Here is a 16,142-nt window from a genome sequence, read left to right as displayed (position 1 = left end):
GCAGCCCCAAACTGTTGGGCACACACTCAACAGAGACATGTATGTTTGAGTCAAGATTAATCCGTCAAGATTAAAAGGAGGGAAATCAAAAGTAGTATCATCATGTATCAATTCTGTGGATGATTTATCCAAGTAATTAATACTGGCTGGATGCTGATTCCAAAATAGTCATAAGGAGAGAATGTGGTTTGACAACAAACTGCAGATTGGTACATTTTCTGGAAATTTCAGTGTGCCACAAATCGAACACCTGAAAAATTCTTTACATGCCTGTTGGTTGTGGTGTTACTCGAAATACAGAGAAGACAATAGGGACACCTGCTTCTTTGAATTTGAATGCATCTTGGCCAGAAAGGATAGCAGGTTGATGTCCATGTCCTGTTAAAGTTTGTAACCACGAAAGAAGGAAACCCTGGGCATAGTTCAACTTCAGGATAGCAGAGTCTACAAAACTTCAGAAAAAAGCCAGATGCAACCCCATGTTTAGAATTCTAAAAAGGAATATGGCCTGGAGAGTTTGGAAGGTTTGTAATGGTTCCAAGTTTATAGTCAGAGGGTGCATGAGAAAGACAAGGAGTCCACATTTAAAGACCCATGTGCATCTGGGGTTCTCTGATGTAGTCCTCTGGTGCACCACTTAATAAGCTGTGCAGAGAAGATCAGAAGAAAGACATGTCCCAAGAGGTATGACAAAGAACGGGGACTGAATGACACTTTGTTGAGTGAACGAGGATGTTGGTGCTTCCTGGGTGGCAGGTGTTACTGTGGGTGCGGGCAGGTGTTTATGAGAATGTCAGGGGAACTGAAGGGGAAAAGAACCTGAGGATTGCACGCCCGGCTGTTGGCCACACACAAATAAGAGTATTTTAAAGTTCTCTTTGGAGGGGCGCCTGGGTGGCTCAGTGGGTTAAGCCTCTGCCTTCGGCTTGGGTTGTGATCCCAGGGTCCTGGGATGGAGCCCCACATCGGGCTCTCTGCTCAGCGGGGAGCCTGCTTCCTCCTCTCTCTCTGCCTGCCTCTCTGCCTGCTTGTGATCTCTGTCAGGTGAATAAATAAAATCTTTAAAAAAAAAATAAAAAAATAAAGTTCTCTTTGGATACTGACAGGCGAAAAAGGGAGGAATAAGTCTGTTCTTTGGGACAGGTAGCATAAGGTTAGTGCAAAACCAGGAAAAGACTACTGCTAACTATAATTTGTTTTCATCTTTTCTGTCAAGGAGAAGGATCTTTAAACTAGAGAAGATGAAAGTAAAGAGGGAAAAAAAAAGAATGAGCAAGGATCTTGGTAAAAGACCACCTAATGCTATAAATAAATTAATTTTCAAAGGTACAGATGAAGTACCCCTCAGTATACTGAGGAAAGTTGTAGCAAAGATCATACCAGCCCTGATGGTGATTTTTAAGAGATGGTAACAACTATGAAAACTGCTCAGAACTTAGAAAAAGGCAAATAGGTTTCTGACATTAAGTGAAAACACCTGAATAGTCTTTCGACTATAGATGATAAAACTTGATGATTCCCGGAAGAAAACTCTAGACCAAATTATTCCAGCAGACAGAGAATGAATACTTGGGCTCCTGAATGAACCCACCAAAAAGCAGAGCAGCCTAACCAACTTTCTTTTCAAGCATCATAGGACTGAAAAATGCTGCTGCTGAGGTCATGCTGTCAAGAAAATACAATCTGATTTCAGCAAGGCACATGACAAGATCAAAGTATTCAGTAGGACAGAATGGAGAAGTGGGAGTCAGAAGGGTGGCTTGTCAGCGAGGTGGAATAATGACAGGGGCCTCCTTACGTGAGTGGATCCCCAGGTATATCATACCTGGGTTCACTCTGGAGCTTTTAGGAAGGGTAGGAAGTTTTGAGCCAGAACAGCCCCAGAAAATGTTCCCTGATGTACTCATAATGATCTGGGATGTCTTGGGTGAGTCAACAGGATTCATCTCCCACTCCTGGTGAGAATTTAAGGCAAATTTATCACATTTAGAAATGATGGGTAGCCCACAAGTTTAGCTGGCATTGTATGATAGAATAAAAAACAAAGGAGGAAAAAGTATTTTGCTAGAATGTTGGATCAAAGCCAGTCAACTACGTGAAATTGAACAGTGACACGTTTAACACTATTAGGTTGAGAATGATTTAATTGGGGGTAAAAAGAGTAATTAGGGATAGGAGGCCAAGTTTGACAGCAGATTCTGTGGAAAAAAGCTAGAGGCCTTAGTTGACCACAAGTTTATATAACCTGATAGCATTCCAGGGCTGCTGGCAAAATTGATGGAGAATTAAGTTATGGTAGTATAGAAAGGAGGTCATGGGATATGGTATTCCTACTGTACTCTGTTCCCCATAGCCCAGAGCTGTAGAGCATGGGCTCTGGGGTCACTCTGCCTGTTTTTAGATTTCCTCTCAGCGTCTTGGAGCTTCATGCCTTTGGACAAGGCCCTACACTTCTCTATACCTGTATTCCCCACCTATAAAATGGGTAGAATAATAGGACTATGAAGTCACAGAGTTCTTCTAAGAATGAATCTAAATGGTCCATGTAAAACTCTTAGCACAGAGGCCAACCCCTAAAGCATTTGGTAAATATTTTTGTTATTGGTGTTATTATCGTCATGATTACTCTGTAGTAGACTATTTTAAGATGGGTACTAAAAGTCAGAATCCATTCTGAGGTAAAGTGTTTACAGATTTTTTCACCTGAAGAGAAGCTATAGGAACATAGAGTGTACATTTATCTATTGCTGTATAACAAATTACTCCAAAATTTAGCAGCCTGTATCAATAAACCTGTATCACACACAGGTTCTGAGAATCAGGAATTCAGAAGCAGCTTAGCTGGAGGTTCTGATTCAGGGTCTTTCCTAACACTGGGGCTTCGCTGTCATCTGGAAGCTTGACTGAAAGCCAGATAATAGCTCATCCACATAACTTTTGGCAGGAGGCCTCATTTTCTTGCCACAGGGACCTTCTTTGAGCGTCCTGATGACCTGGCAACCAGCTTCCCCCAGAGCAAGCCAGGAGAGAGAAGACGAGTGAGCATGTGCGAGGAAGAAGTTACAGTACCTTTTGTGACCTAACCTCTGAAGTCACACACCCCGAGACAGTGTGGGAGGGGACATCACAAGGCCATGAATACCAGGAGTTGGGGATCCCAGCAGCCATCTGGGAGGCTGGCCGTCACAGGGAGTTGAGCACCACAAAGACTCAGATTTGGTGGCTAAATGTTGATAAATGAAAGACCTGTTGTTTAGAGGAGGGATACTTACTCAGTATGGCTCCCAAGGACAGAATTCAAACAAACAGGCAGAGATATCTTTAGGGCTTACTCGTATTCTTTTACTTTTGATGGAAAAGAAACGTTTTGTTGAAGTCTTTGTTCCAGAACCAGTATGGCTTGGAGAAACTATTGAGAAAATGACCTTGGTGTTTCTGGAATCATCGAGTGTTTCTTCTTTTAAGAACAAAGTGCAAACATGGTTGGTTTATACTTAGCCTGTGGGGTTTAAACCAGGAATTCCCAACTTTTTATGAGGCCAAGACTTTAGATTACAGAAGGGGCAGGAACATTGGCACGGAGTTTTTCTCACTGGGAATCTGGCAGACCTTGAAGAGAAGGATGGGGATGCTGCTCTGAGGGATACTGGCCAGGTAAAGCTCGGGCATCCAGCAGGGGAAACCAGTCTACTCTTTGAGCATGCGACAGTTCTTGCCGCCACTTTGCTGGGGATTCCCATAAGGAGAACGGACAATGCGCTCATTTTTTAAATAGCCCCCAGGAGAAACTTTTTAAGAAACTTTTGAACTTTTTTGGTAAGGGTGGCGAGCTACTGTTATATTGAAGTGAGTGATCACTGGAACATGAAACTATCAGTACTAGAAGCTCTGAAGAACTTCTGTCACCGGATGTACAGATGGGCCCCGTTCTGCCCTAATGTGACACCCACTCTTCCAGGAGGTGAGGGAACTGTCATGAGCAAAATCACACAACAGCCCAACCTTGGAAGGCCAAGGCCTGGGGATAAGGGCAGGCTGTGTGGCCGTGGGGTTGGGGGAGGTCAGCCTGGATCTTACTGATGCCTCAAGAAAGGACACCAGTCAGGGCCGCACGGCGTGATGAACTCAGTCAGCTCGCGCTTCTGGTCTGGCTTGGATGCCTGGCAAACAAGGGAAGAAAACAGTAAGAATCCTTCTTGCCCAAAGATGAAAGCCCCTGCTGTGCTTGCTCGGTCTCCTGCTTCTACCCAACAGACCCCTCAGAACTTTGAAGCAAATACATTTCAACTTCCCTTTTCTCACCTTTATTTGGACCTAAAACATTGAGCAGGACCACATAGTCTTTGATGCAACCAACCTTAACTCCTGATCATACTCAACAGTGTAGATTTGTATCTGTAGAGATGACAGTGAAAGAAACTACCAGCCCCATGAAAAGATTCATTATATGAGAAAAACCTTCTTGAGTTCCAGTGACTTCTGCACTCCTAACAGATGGGAGAAGATGTCGGGTAATCTCTAATTTGTGTCTCTAAGACTAAAGTTGGCACAATCTAAGATAGAGAATAACAATTCCAAAAGAAGAAAAGAAAGCAAACTAGGGTTGACATAATCATCAAAGGAATAATTAAAGAGAACTTTCTTGAGCCAAAAAAGACTTGTTCTTAATGTCAAAACTATTAACGTTCAATGTAATTTAACAATTTTCATTACTAAAACAATGAAATGGTAGGAGACTTATGAAGTCTACATTTTGTGACTCAAGTTGCCATTCATTTGCAAAGCCGCAAGCCTGTATGAGAACACAGAAAAAGGTTCTTAGACACATCGTATTTCATCATGTGGACACACCCCTCGGTGGCCACCTCAAAAAGTGTTTGAAGATCCTCTCTGGCTAGATAAACAGCTACATCAAGATAAAAAGCCCCAAAATGGGGAAGACAGAAAACAAGTGATAATGTGCATCCAAGTAACTTGTCAAGATAGTTATACCAAATGCAAAATTAACTATTAAAGTAGAAGTTACATATAAAAATAATATAGGGATATAAAGGGGCACCTGGGTGGCTCAGTGGGTTAAAGCCTCTGCCTTCGGCTCAGGTCATGATCCCAGGGTCCTGGGATTGAGCCCCACATCGGGCTCTCTGCGCAGCAGGGAACATGCTTCCCCCTCTCTCTCTGCCTGCCTCTCTGCCTACTTGTGATCTCTGTCTGTCAAATAAATAAATAAATAAATCTTTAAAAAATATATATATAGGGATATAAAATCAAGTTATAATAATTGGTAACTGGGGACAAGAGGAAGGAGGTAGGAAAAGTACACTGAATGTTTTAGGTAATGAAACATCAGATTTCACCCTTAAATTAATAATTAGAGTAAGTAAGTTAAAATTTTTTAAATGTAAGGACCATCATCAGTAGATTGAGAAGAGAATACATCTATTCTAAATCATTACAAGAGAAAAGAAGTCAAAGAAACATAGTCCCATATGCAAAGGACAAAACAAGGAAAATTACTAGAAATAATCACTTGTAAAATGTTACATAAAAATAGTGGTTATTCCTCTGTGATAAGACAGCAAGTAATTTTCTTAGGATTTTTGTGTTTTCTAAAATGTCTACAATGAACTTGTATTACTTTTTAAATAACCTATAAAAACTCTTGGTGGGGTTGTTATAAAAGTTGTTTCAGGGATGCCTGGGTGGCTCAATTGGTTAAGCGGCTGCCTTTGGCTCAGGTCATGATCCCAGCGTCCTGGGATCAAGTCCTACATCGGGCTCTTTGCTCGGCAGGGAGCCTCCTTCTCCCTCTGTCTACCACTCTGTCCACCTGTGCTTGCATGCTCTCTCTCTAACAAATAAATAATTTTTTTAAAAGTTGTTTTATATAGGACACAATGCCAGTAACACTAAAGGGTGGATAAAAAGCCCCCAGTGATGATGAGATTTTATCAAGATATTCTGGGTCAGGTGGTCATGTATTTTTTTCCAGTTGTATTGATTTAAGATTTTGCATGATACGGAATTTGGAGAAATTGGAGGACATTCACCTTCTGTCTGACAAAGACTGAAGTTGTAGTACTTACGGTGCTAGCCTGCCATGGTGATTTTCATCTAAAGCACTTTGATATCCCAGGAAATTGACATCAGCTGTGTCATTTCAGTCCAAACAGCTGGGTCCTGCCTGATGTTGACTGTGGCATCCCTGCCTTCTATTTTGTGGTGGTCTCAGACTTAAGATGCAACCTTTGCTCCATCCATGCTTTGTTCAGTTAAAAATGCTGATCTCATAAACATCCAGAGCCAGAATGGGTCACTCCTGGTCCCCAAAAGACCATCACCACCTGTGGAGGTTTGCGAGAGTCGTCCTGACCCCTCTAGGCTGGAGAATGGACAGGACATACATTCAGCTGAGGAGCAAGCAATGCCAAGTGGAGGCTTCCAAGCAGGGCCAGACTGACTTCAGATTCTGAGTCTAAGACATGTTGATATTTGAGTGAGGTTCCCAGAAGGGAGCAATGGGAGAAAGGGAGAAAGGATATGATTTATTAAGAGGATTTCTCCCTCATCAGAAACCCCCAGACCCTATGCAAGCTTCAGGCTGGGCGTGTGAGTACTGCTCCTGCTATAACAGATAAGCCCTGAGTGCTGTTTCTTTCCCCCTTACGTCAAAGTCTGTGCAGGTGTCCCCGGCCTTGCAGACTTCTTTCCATGCGGTTAGTCAAGGGCCCAGGCTATTTCCATCTTGTGGTTCCTCCCTCCTCCATGCCCTAGGAAGAACTCTCTCCATTTCACCATGAGCTAGGGAAAGAAAAAGAGAGATCTCAGAGGTTTTTATGGACCAAACCTGGGAGGAGCATGCATCACTTCTGCTCACAAACTTTGGCCACCATCTGGTCACACGGTCATACCTGCCTACAAGAGAGAGCCTGGGAAATGCAGTCTCTGCCCAGCAGGGAAAGGAACATGGTTTTGGGAAAATTCACGGGAGTCTCTACTCCATATATTTTTCTTTCTTCCATTCCCTGCTTCCTTCATAGAATGGTTTCACTGCCGTTGGCCTTTCAAGTGAAAAACAACAACAAAGATAGAGGTATATGGGTTGGAAATGTAGTGGAATCATGTAGGCCATGTTCTTTCGGGGGTTTGTTGTTTATGGTAGGGGTATTTAAGGTTTCTCTGCCTAGAGGCCAAGCCTGAGCTCAACCTTTACTAGACATCCTGCATCTAAGTATCCTCCGTATTTTCTAAATATTTATTTTGTGTCTCCTTCCACGTTATCCCCTTTTAATGATAAAACATGAGACAGTGGGGCACCTTGGTGGCTCAGAGGGTTAAGCCTCTGCTTTCAGCTCAGGTCATGATCCCAGGGTCCTGGGATCAAGCCCCACATCGGGCTCTCTGCTCAGCGGGGAGCCTGCTTCTCCCTCTCTCTGCCTGCTTCTCTGCTTACTTGTGATCTCTGTCAAGCAAATAAATAAAATCTTTAAAAAAAAAATGAGACAGTAACATGATTTATCTTACGCAGATTCAAATCTAGGTTCCTTAAGGCCATTCTCCTATAGAACAACACTCCTGGGGGCATCTGGGGGGCTCAGTTGGTTGGGCATCTGCCTTTGGCTCAGGTCATGATCCTGAAGTGTTGGGATCAAGCCCCACCTTAGGCTCCCTGCTCAGTGGTGAATCTGCTTCTCCTTCCTCCCACTACTCCTCCCCTGCTTGTGCATTCTCCCTCTCTCTCACTCACTCTCTCAAATAAACAAAATCTTTAAAAAAAAAAAAAAAAACCCAGGAGCAAAGCAATAAAAAAATATAAGTTGTTTATATTTTAATTATCTTTATAGTGTTGTGGGTAGGGTTTTCATTTCTTTTAAGATTTCACTTATTTGACAGAGAATGAGAGAGCACAAGCAGGGGGAGCAGCAGGCAGAGAGAGAAGCAGGCTCCCCACTGAGTAAGGAGCCCCATGCAGGGTTCCATTCCAGGACTCTGGGATCATGACCTGAGCCGAAGACAGACACTTAACTGACTATGCCACCCAGATGCCCCACAGGGCTTTGATTTTAAATGTTTATTTTCAAACTCAAATGTTTATTTCATAAAATTTGGAAAATTATAAAAGAAAAAAATGATTGCCATAAATCCCACCCTTCTCTTAAAATCTAGGTGTCTTCACCCTGGAATATAATCTTGAAGGGCTTTTATCTAAGAGAAATCACAAGTCATTGCTATAACACCCAGAGAAAATAAAGAAGAGTCACATTTTTGTCATGGGACAAATTCCCAGCCACAAATTCACATCTGTGTTTTTAAGGCTGTTGAGCTTTGCCTTTACCTCTGGATGCCTCAATTTCCTCACTTGAAATGAAGAGTATCCTTCATCCGCCCAGACTACATTCTGTAGACTGTAAATGAAAAAGACATCTATCAAAGGTTCTGAGGGAATAGAATGTTCTAGAAAGACAATCATCCCAGTAGTGCTTACATGTACTCAGTGTGGAAGGTTTGAAGGGATTACGGTTCAAAGACTCAACAAGAGGAAGCATTTTTTTCCTAAGGGTGGATTGAGGGTTTCTTGCCAACCACTTTACCTAACAATTTTGATATTAATAAAGAGGAGAACAGAGACACACACACAGACAGTAAAGCCAGGTAGCCCTCGGCTCCAACGGGGCTGTTCCTTCAACAAAGCCAAAACAGAATTCCCCATCCAGCAGAACTCACCAGAGCTGTTCACGTTTTGTTTCAAAGCCGGCTGATGAGAGCCAAACATAGATATCCCTGTTTGCTTTGTAAATGGAAATTTGAAATGAAGTTTCAGATGCTGGTTGACACCCAAGAGGATGTAATTAGAATAAGGGGCTTTCTGGTTTGAAGATACAAAAAAAAAAAAGAAAGAAAGAAAGAAAGAAATGATCTGTCTCTTTGAAATCAAATTATTAAATAATAAGAGAGAGGGGAGGTTTGGTTTTTAGTCTTCAAAGCAAAACCAGGACCTGCAATTTTCTTAATTGGTTTTTGTTTAAAATTACTAAGGCCAAGGTAGGGAGAGAAGGAGCAAGGTGGGGGCTGGAGAAACGGGGTCGTAAAGCAGAAGGCAGAAGAGGAGCTCAGTGGGAGAGAGAATCTTCTGGGTCCGATGTATCCCCTTCTAGTCCCATCTTTTTTTAACCCATATGGATCTAGAATGCAGTGTGGGGACCCCTTGGGCATCTCACACATGCCTCTTCCTTCCTCATGCCCTTTGGGGGAGGAGGTAGTGTTACTGGTGGAGCTGGATGCAAGTCAGAGGCCAAGTTGAAATATGTGTGCTGGACATCGCTAGAGGAGGATGCAGACGCTGGTTTTAGCCTGTAGTTCACATGACTACACTGAGATTGTGTTTTAGATTCCTGAAGCCTCTTTGCTAATTAAAACCATTTTGCCTTGGGACTCTTAGCTCTTTTACTTCTAAAATGGTCCCGAGGATTGCATGTTTCATGGTAATTCCTGATTTGTTTATTCTTCAAATGGAAGAGTTGTCTTAACTGCAGAAGGTGCTCTTAAGGATTTCTTAACCCTCACCTTACTCATAGTCTCTCTCTTTCTCTCTCTCTTACACATACACACACACACACACACACCCTCTGAAGTGACAATGTGGTGTGCATTAGAAAGAGCAAGAGCTTTAGAGAGAGCCAACGCTGAGTTCTGCCATTCCCTCCGCCATTCCCTAACCTGGCAGCACTGAACAAGCCTCGAACCCCTCGGCTTCATTTTCCTCATCGATAAGATTGGGGTAGCAATGACTTACAGCCCAGGATTTTTGTGAGGATTAAATGGAACTCTCTGGGATACAGTGCTGGGCAATAGTACTTGCCGTTGGTAGACAATTCATTAATAGTGGCTGGTATTAATAAGTCATCACCATCATTAGCATCATCATAGTCTAACCTCAGAAAATCCACACTGGGTTAAAAGCTCTAAGCCCAGGTCCTTTAGGTAGGATATGAACCTAGCGAAGTACTTCTGTGTTCATGTTGTCTGTTCTCTTCTCCCCGTTGGACTAGGGAAAGGTGAGGCCTTCGGAATAAGCACAAACAGGATAAACCCCACTGGGGTCACATACCATCATGACTTTTGCTCTGAATGTGTATCTATTTTCCCACCCCCCCCCCCACACACACATTGTGTTCTTAAAACCCAGCATCTTTGTGGGAAAGTGGAAAATACGTTGTCCGGCTTCTTTATTCACACCTTCTCGTGAATTCAGAAGTTCCATCACATCTGATGCTCCCCTTGGGTTTTACCCGAAGAGAGCCATGATCAGAGGGAATTGAATTAGGTTAAATGTTCCTTTAGGGATTCGACCCCCCATCACACACACACGTGCACGTGCGTGCACGCACACACACACACCATCTTGTTTAAAGCTACAAAAACAATTCAAGAGTCCATTTTAACTTGGCTCTGAGCCAGAAGCCCCTGGTCTTTGGGGGCCTGGGCACCACACAGCCGAGAGGCTGGGGCTGTGGTGGGAGTGTATCTTGTGAAGGGCCCAGTACCATCCGGTGAGTCAGCCCCCAGCCCACTTCCAGCTGCTCCTCAGTTAACCATCCATGCCATCCATGGACGTATAGAAATCTCTTCTGCATCCCTGCTTCTCAGCCGCTCACTCTTCTCTCTTCTTCTTCTCTCTTCTCTCTTCTCTCTCACTCTTCTCAGCCGCTGCTTGTGGAAATAAGTTCCATATGTGGCGCTTCCCGGTTCTCCCTGAAATAAAGTAGTGCTTCCTCTTGTTTCTCCTAAAAGCGCCCCTTCCTGATTACTGGAAGCAGCCTAACAAGTGAAGCATTCTTCCTCGCTGCCCCGTGATTTGTCGACTTAGATCTGGCGCCTTCCCAGCGTTCTTCGTGGACTCGAATAGTATCCTCGTTTTCTATAGCTCTGCATTCTCTTAAAATCAGAAAGAAGGGAGAAAAATTTATAATTCTAGTATTTTCTAAGACTTGCTAACTGTATGTCCATTGGCAGGGTTACCTAAACTAAACAGGGACTACTAATACTTACTCCACAGAGTGGCTGGGCATTTAATGAGATGATGCGGTACCCATGTCCTTAAGTGGAGTTGGAGGGGTGGGTAGGGTCTAAAAGCCAGTTTAAGGAGGCCCAATGGGGTCAAAACGAGACAGTGTTGGAAAAGCTCACTGAAGAATTAGTAAATCTGTGTTCGGGGCTTGTGTTATAGGGAAAATATGTATCTTTTACGTATAGGAATTCCTCTCAGGAAGCTGAGAATCTTGGGGGTGGGATGATAGTCACAAAAATGGCCCTGCCTTCCCTCCCCCCCACACACACACCCCTCCTCAGGAGGAGGGAGGAACCCCAGCACTAGTGAAAGTGACCTTTTCCCTTCATTGCCTAACTAAAAGAAATGTCCCTTCTCTCTCAAGTGTTGGTACTCGGAAGCCAAACTCTTTCCAAATTGCTTTGTTATTTTTCAAGTATTTGTTGTTCTTGGTTTTACTAGTGAACGAGTTGAGTGATAACACTGATCTCTACACACCCCTCTCCAGAAGAACAAAACTGATCCCCAACCTGGTCAGGAGCCCCAGGGAGTAAGGTGTGTTCTCCTCCTCCTGGAAATGTGGCAGGGATGACTTTTCCATGCTCTGCTGATTTCCTCTGCTCGTTTCAAAGTTGCCCACCCCCCTGTTCGGCCCACTCACACAACCTTAGGAAATGCCCACGCTCATTAATCTATCTTCATGGGCCATTCCTCTCTGTGGTAGAGGTCACCAGTGTCACCCCCGCCCCCACAATACAGACAGTGCTCTTTGTCCTCAGGATCACTTACAAATCTTCTACGAGTTCTTACTCTCACCCCTCAAACCTGCCAGGGCCAGAGTCTCTGCTCACCCCTCCGTATGTGGAGATGCATCTGTGTCCCACACCCCTGACTTCTCAAAACCCTGGCTTACCATTTCTTCCCCCTGCATGCCCGTCTTTGAGCCGGCCTTTCCTTCCCGTGCAGGCTAATTCCGTCAGTTCCCACATTGCCTCACATGTGCTTGGACTGCCAACCCTGGCAGATGGGCCTGAGGGTGGCCCGCACCAAGCCACCTCCATCCCAGAACTGAGCCTGACACTGGAGCAGGATGGAGGCCCCCGGCGTCAGGGAGCATCAGAGTGTGGGTCTCCCTGCGTGCCCTCCCCCGGCTTCACCAGGGGCCGCTTGCTCGCTCCCGTCTTCATTAAAGTCATCTACTGCTTTTTCTCCTAGACATTCCAGAGGCATTAGTTGGTTTTGCCATTGTAGTGTCTGAAGAGAAACTATTTAGTCCCAGGTCAGAAACCTTGGCTGAAAGTTCCGGCTAAAAAGCCAGGCGTCGTTATTAAATTGTCACAAAGTTAGCCATGATATTTGAGGAAGTGATGAAATGGCTGTAAATGATGTAAGCTTTGCAACGGGCAAACGTGTCCGCAACTTCTGACATCTGGAGAAGAGAGCGAGAGGCCGCTGCTGCGGCCGGCTCCCCTGACCCGCCCAGAAAGTCCAATTAGGGCCGCTCTGCAAAGGGGCGATGGCCCTTGGTGGTGTGAATGCTGCTCCTCAGGGAACTGTCCAGATGGCTGCCTCCCTGGCCCTCCTGAGCTGGAGAGACCCCTCCTGTGATTGAATCCCCGGTTTTCATGTCCCGTGATTACAATCCCAGACCCTTTTCCCACAAGTGGAGCTGGGCTCCAGGCCCTGTTAGTGGGTCTGTGGTCTCTGGGCAAAGCTTTCACAGCTTCCCTGGAGACCGTGGTGTCTGCAAGATGTCCGTTTGCTTAACAGTGTCGGAGAGGCCTCTTGTAAATTTCAGAGCAACAGAAACTGAGCGGCTTTGAAACTCCAGCTATGGATGGGCTCGGTATGAGGTCTGTTCCCAAAATGGGAGCATTTGGTTTTCCAATCAGCCCTGAAGACTAATCAGACTTGGGTCGGGGCCTGGAGGAGACAAATTCAGGGTCCAGAGCCCTGGGGAGGGTAGCCAGCTGTCTGTCCCCTCTGCCTGGACTTCTGCGGGGCCCTCCTTCGAGTTACCTGTTGACCTTCACTGCCGCCTTTTCCTACATGAGAGGATTTTTCCCATTTTAAGTAGCTAGGCCTTTCCTTTCTCTGCTTGATATTTCCTTGAGTTTTCAAGAAAAGACAGACAAATTGTGAGGGGGAGAGGACGAGAGAGTAGAGGAAGGTAGACAAAGAGTAGGAAGAGAGAGAGATAAGGAGGAAGGGAAAAGGAGAGACTTGTCCTCTGGGACAGTGCTGGGAATTCCAGGGTTGTCCTGTAAAGCTCATTTTGATTTAAGTTACTGAGCAAATCCTCCACGTGGCGTGACTGCCTGGCCTGCCCGCATCAGAGATGATACTCGAACAGCACAGGGACATAGCAGACATATAGGAGGTAGGAATCCCTCCTCTCCCCCTCCTGACCTTTCCCAGACTCCCCTTCTTCCAGAACCTTGCAAAAGCTTCTTATCTGTCTGGGCTGACCATGCTGAAGTGCTGGAGTTTTCCGTGCTGATTCTGGTGGTGTCTGAGGCACACATCTTTAAAAGCCCTAGAACCAGAACAGTCACTGCCCCACACCTGTGGCCTGCTTCCCACTTGGCACGGGACTTCTGGGCACCCAAGCCTATGAGGCCAGCACAGCAGCTCCAGGGGCCAGCGTGCCCATGGCCTCCTCTCAGTCTGTGGCCGGCTTGCCCTGAGGTGGCACAGGGTGAGCACAGGGCCACGGGGTGGCTCCCTCCTGGGACCATGGTCTAGTTCCCTCCTTCCCCTCCATTTCTCAAGAGCAGATCACGTCCCCCAAAGCTGCCAAGTGTGCCGCTGGAAACAGGACCTGACCTGCACACTGCACACCTGGAGCTTCCTGGGGTCAGGGGTCAGGGTGTCACCCTGCACCGATTCTTAAATGAAATGCTTGCTTTTAAGATGTTTGTGATTGTATCAAGGGGCGGGGGGCGGGAATGCAAGTAACAGAGGAAGTAGTATGTTCACATGAGTGCACGTGTGCAGTATGTAGAGAAGTCTCTCTGTGGGGTACTTTTACTTTTTATACTCCACGGTGCTTTTGTTTAATCTTACACTGATATTTACAAAAGGTTTCTACAGCGAAGGATCACTTTTGTGGTCAGGAAAAAGGTTTTAAAAATAAACAGGGTTTTTGTGCTTATGATAGTCGACTGGTATCGAGCTCCCTTGGCACCTCGGTGCCTCGGGCTGCATCAGGCAATGGGGATTATGGAGCCCGAGTTCTACATCAGGTACCCGTGCTCATCCTGGTCTCGGACGTGCGTGAGCTGCTGTCACCGTGACCATGGCAGGGCTTGCTGGCTTCCTAGCGAGCTGGGTGACACACAGAGGGTTTACACTGGCGGATGCCTCGGCTTCGTCACCAGGAAATCGAGAAGGATATTGTCCACTGTAACACGTGAGGTGCTCTTCAGAAGCAGACCCAGAAGAAGAGTTGCTCTGTGGCCATAGACCTGAGCCACGCTGAGACTGCCCCATGTGTGCGGAACGAGCACACTTCCATCTAACAAGCCGCGTGCATCCTTGCGTTGGCAGCGCTGGGAGGCGTAGAGCTCCGTTCACCGCTTGGCTTCAGCACATAGTCTGACTGTCCCTTGTGTGTCTTCATATGTGAGCCAGACACCCAACCTCTTTGCTCTTTCCCCCTCCTTATTCTTCTTTCCCTGCTCTCCCCTTCCCTTTCCCACTGCATGTCTCTGTCTCCCTCTCTTCCTCTCTCCCCACTCCATTCTCCTTCTCTGTCTCTGTCTCTCTCACTTGACTTTCCCATTTGTATCCCCTTTTGATGAGACCAATTTTTTTTTTCCTAATGCTGAAATTCACCTTTGAAATGTTGGGAAAGCATATAGTGCTATATCCAGGTCATTCAACTGTCCTTTCCTGGATAATGTAGGCAAAACCACTTATGTGTGTGTGGTTTTTTTTATTTTAATTTATTTTATTTTATTTTATTTTTTATAAACATATATTTTTATCCCCAGGGATACAGGTCTGTGAATCGCCAGGTTTACACTCTTCACAGCACTCACCATAGCACATACCCTCCCCAATGTCCATAACCCCACCCCCACAACCCCCCTCCCCCCAGCAACCCTCAGTTTGTTTTGTGAGATTAAGAGTCACTTATGGTTTGTCTCCCTCCCCATCCCATCTTGTTTCATTTACTCTTCTCCTACCCCCTTAACCCCCCATGTTGCTTCTTCTCTCCCTCATATCAGGGAGATCATATGATAGTTGTCTTTCTCCGATTGACTTATTTCACTAAGCATGTTACCCTCTAGTTCCATCCACATCGTTGCGAATGGCAAGATTTTCATTTCTTTTGATGGCTGCATAGTATTCCATTGTGTATATATACCACATCTTCTTTATCCATTCATCTGTTAATGGACATCTAGGTTCTTTCCATAGTTTGGCTATTGTAGACATTGCTGCTATAAACATTGGGGTGCACATGCCCCTTCGGATCACTACGTTTGTATCTTTAGGGTAAATACCCAGTAGTGCAATTGCTGGGTCATAGGGTAGTTCTATTTTCAACATTTTGGAGGAACCTCCATGCTGTTTTCCAGAGTGGTTGCACCAGCTTGCATTCCTACCAACAGTGTAGGAGGGTTCCCCTTTGATGAGATCAATTTTTATAAAGACTCTTTGAGTCACTTGTGAGACGAGGCAAAATAGCCATAAATACAGGCTAACTGAGAACATGGCATTGAGTCTACGCCTTACCGATCCGTCTTGGAGAGTAGTGTTCCCAAAGAACAGACCCCGAGTTTTCTTCCAGGGTGTATCTGGTGACCTGACACTTGACCACAAAGAATGTCAGCAGATTGCAGGCCTTGGGGTCACTTGGGTTTTGAAGACCTGGCAGAGGACCAGCTCCAAAAAGGGCCCCTTTGAAGACCCCTGTTGTTTGGCTTTTTTCTAAGAGGTCTTTTTTCTCTAAACAATGTGTCTTGTGTGTAATACAAGCCTGGGTCTTCACATCAGTGCACATCAGAATCACCTGGACAGCCCAGGTATGCCACATCAATTCTATCTCAATAAACCTGACTTCTTTCTAAAATTAAAAAAGAAAAAT

General features: G+C 45.3%; 1 protein-coding gene and 1 long non-coding RNA gene across 5 annotated transcripts in view; one reads left to right on the top strand and one right to left on the bottom strand.

Moving 5' to 3' along the window:
* The window catches only part of LOC111148116 (transforming growth factor alpha), a 109,383-nt gene that overhangs the window by 69,635 nt on the left and 23,606 nt on the right, over positions 1–16,142 (top strand). The window lies entirely within an intron of this gene.
* Positions 2,127–8,793, bottom strand: LOC111148117. 4 transcript variants are annotated; one of them, XR_002640671.1, is made up of 5 exons: positions 8,725–8,793; positions 8,336–8,405; positions 6,668–6,801; positions 6,087–6,475; positions 2,127–4,160 (listed from the first exon to the last, which is right to left on the bottom strand). It is a non-coding gene; the product is annotated as an uncharacterized LOC111148117 (long non-coding RNA). The 4 variants fall into 4 exon arrangements; XR_002640673.1 differs by having other exon boundaries at positions 6,087–6,344; XR_002640674.1 differs by lacking the exon at positions 8,336–8,405.

The sequence above is a fragment of the Enhydra lutris genome, unplaced genomic scaffold, assembly GCF_002288905.1.
Source record: "Enhydra lutris kenyoni isolate GAN:26980312 unplaced genomic scaffold, ASM228890v2 scaffoldscaffold18, whole genome shotgun sequence".
Taxonomy (NCBI): Eukaryota; Metazoa; Chordata; class Mammalia; order Carnivora; family Mustelidae; genus Enhydra; species Enhydra lutris.
The sequence above is the reverse complement of the archived record's forward strand: the minus strand, read 5'-3'. Positions and strand labels throughout refer to the sequence as shown.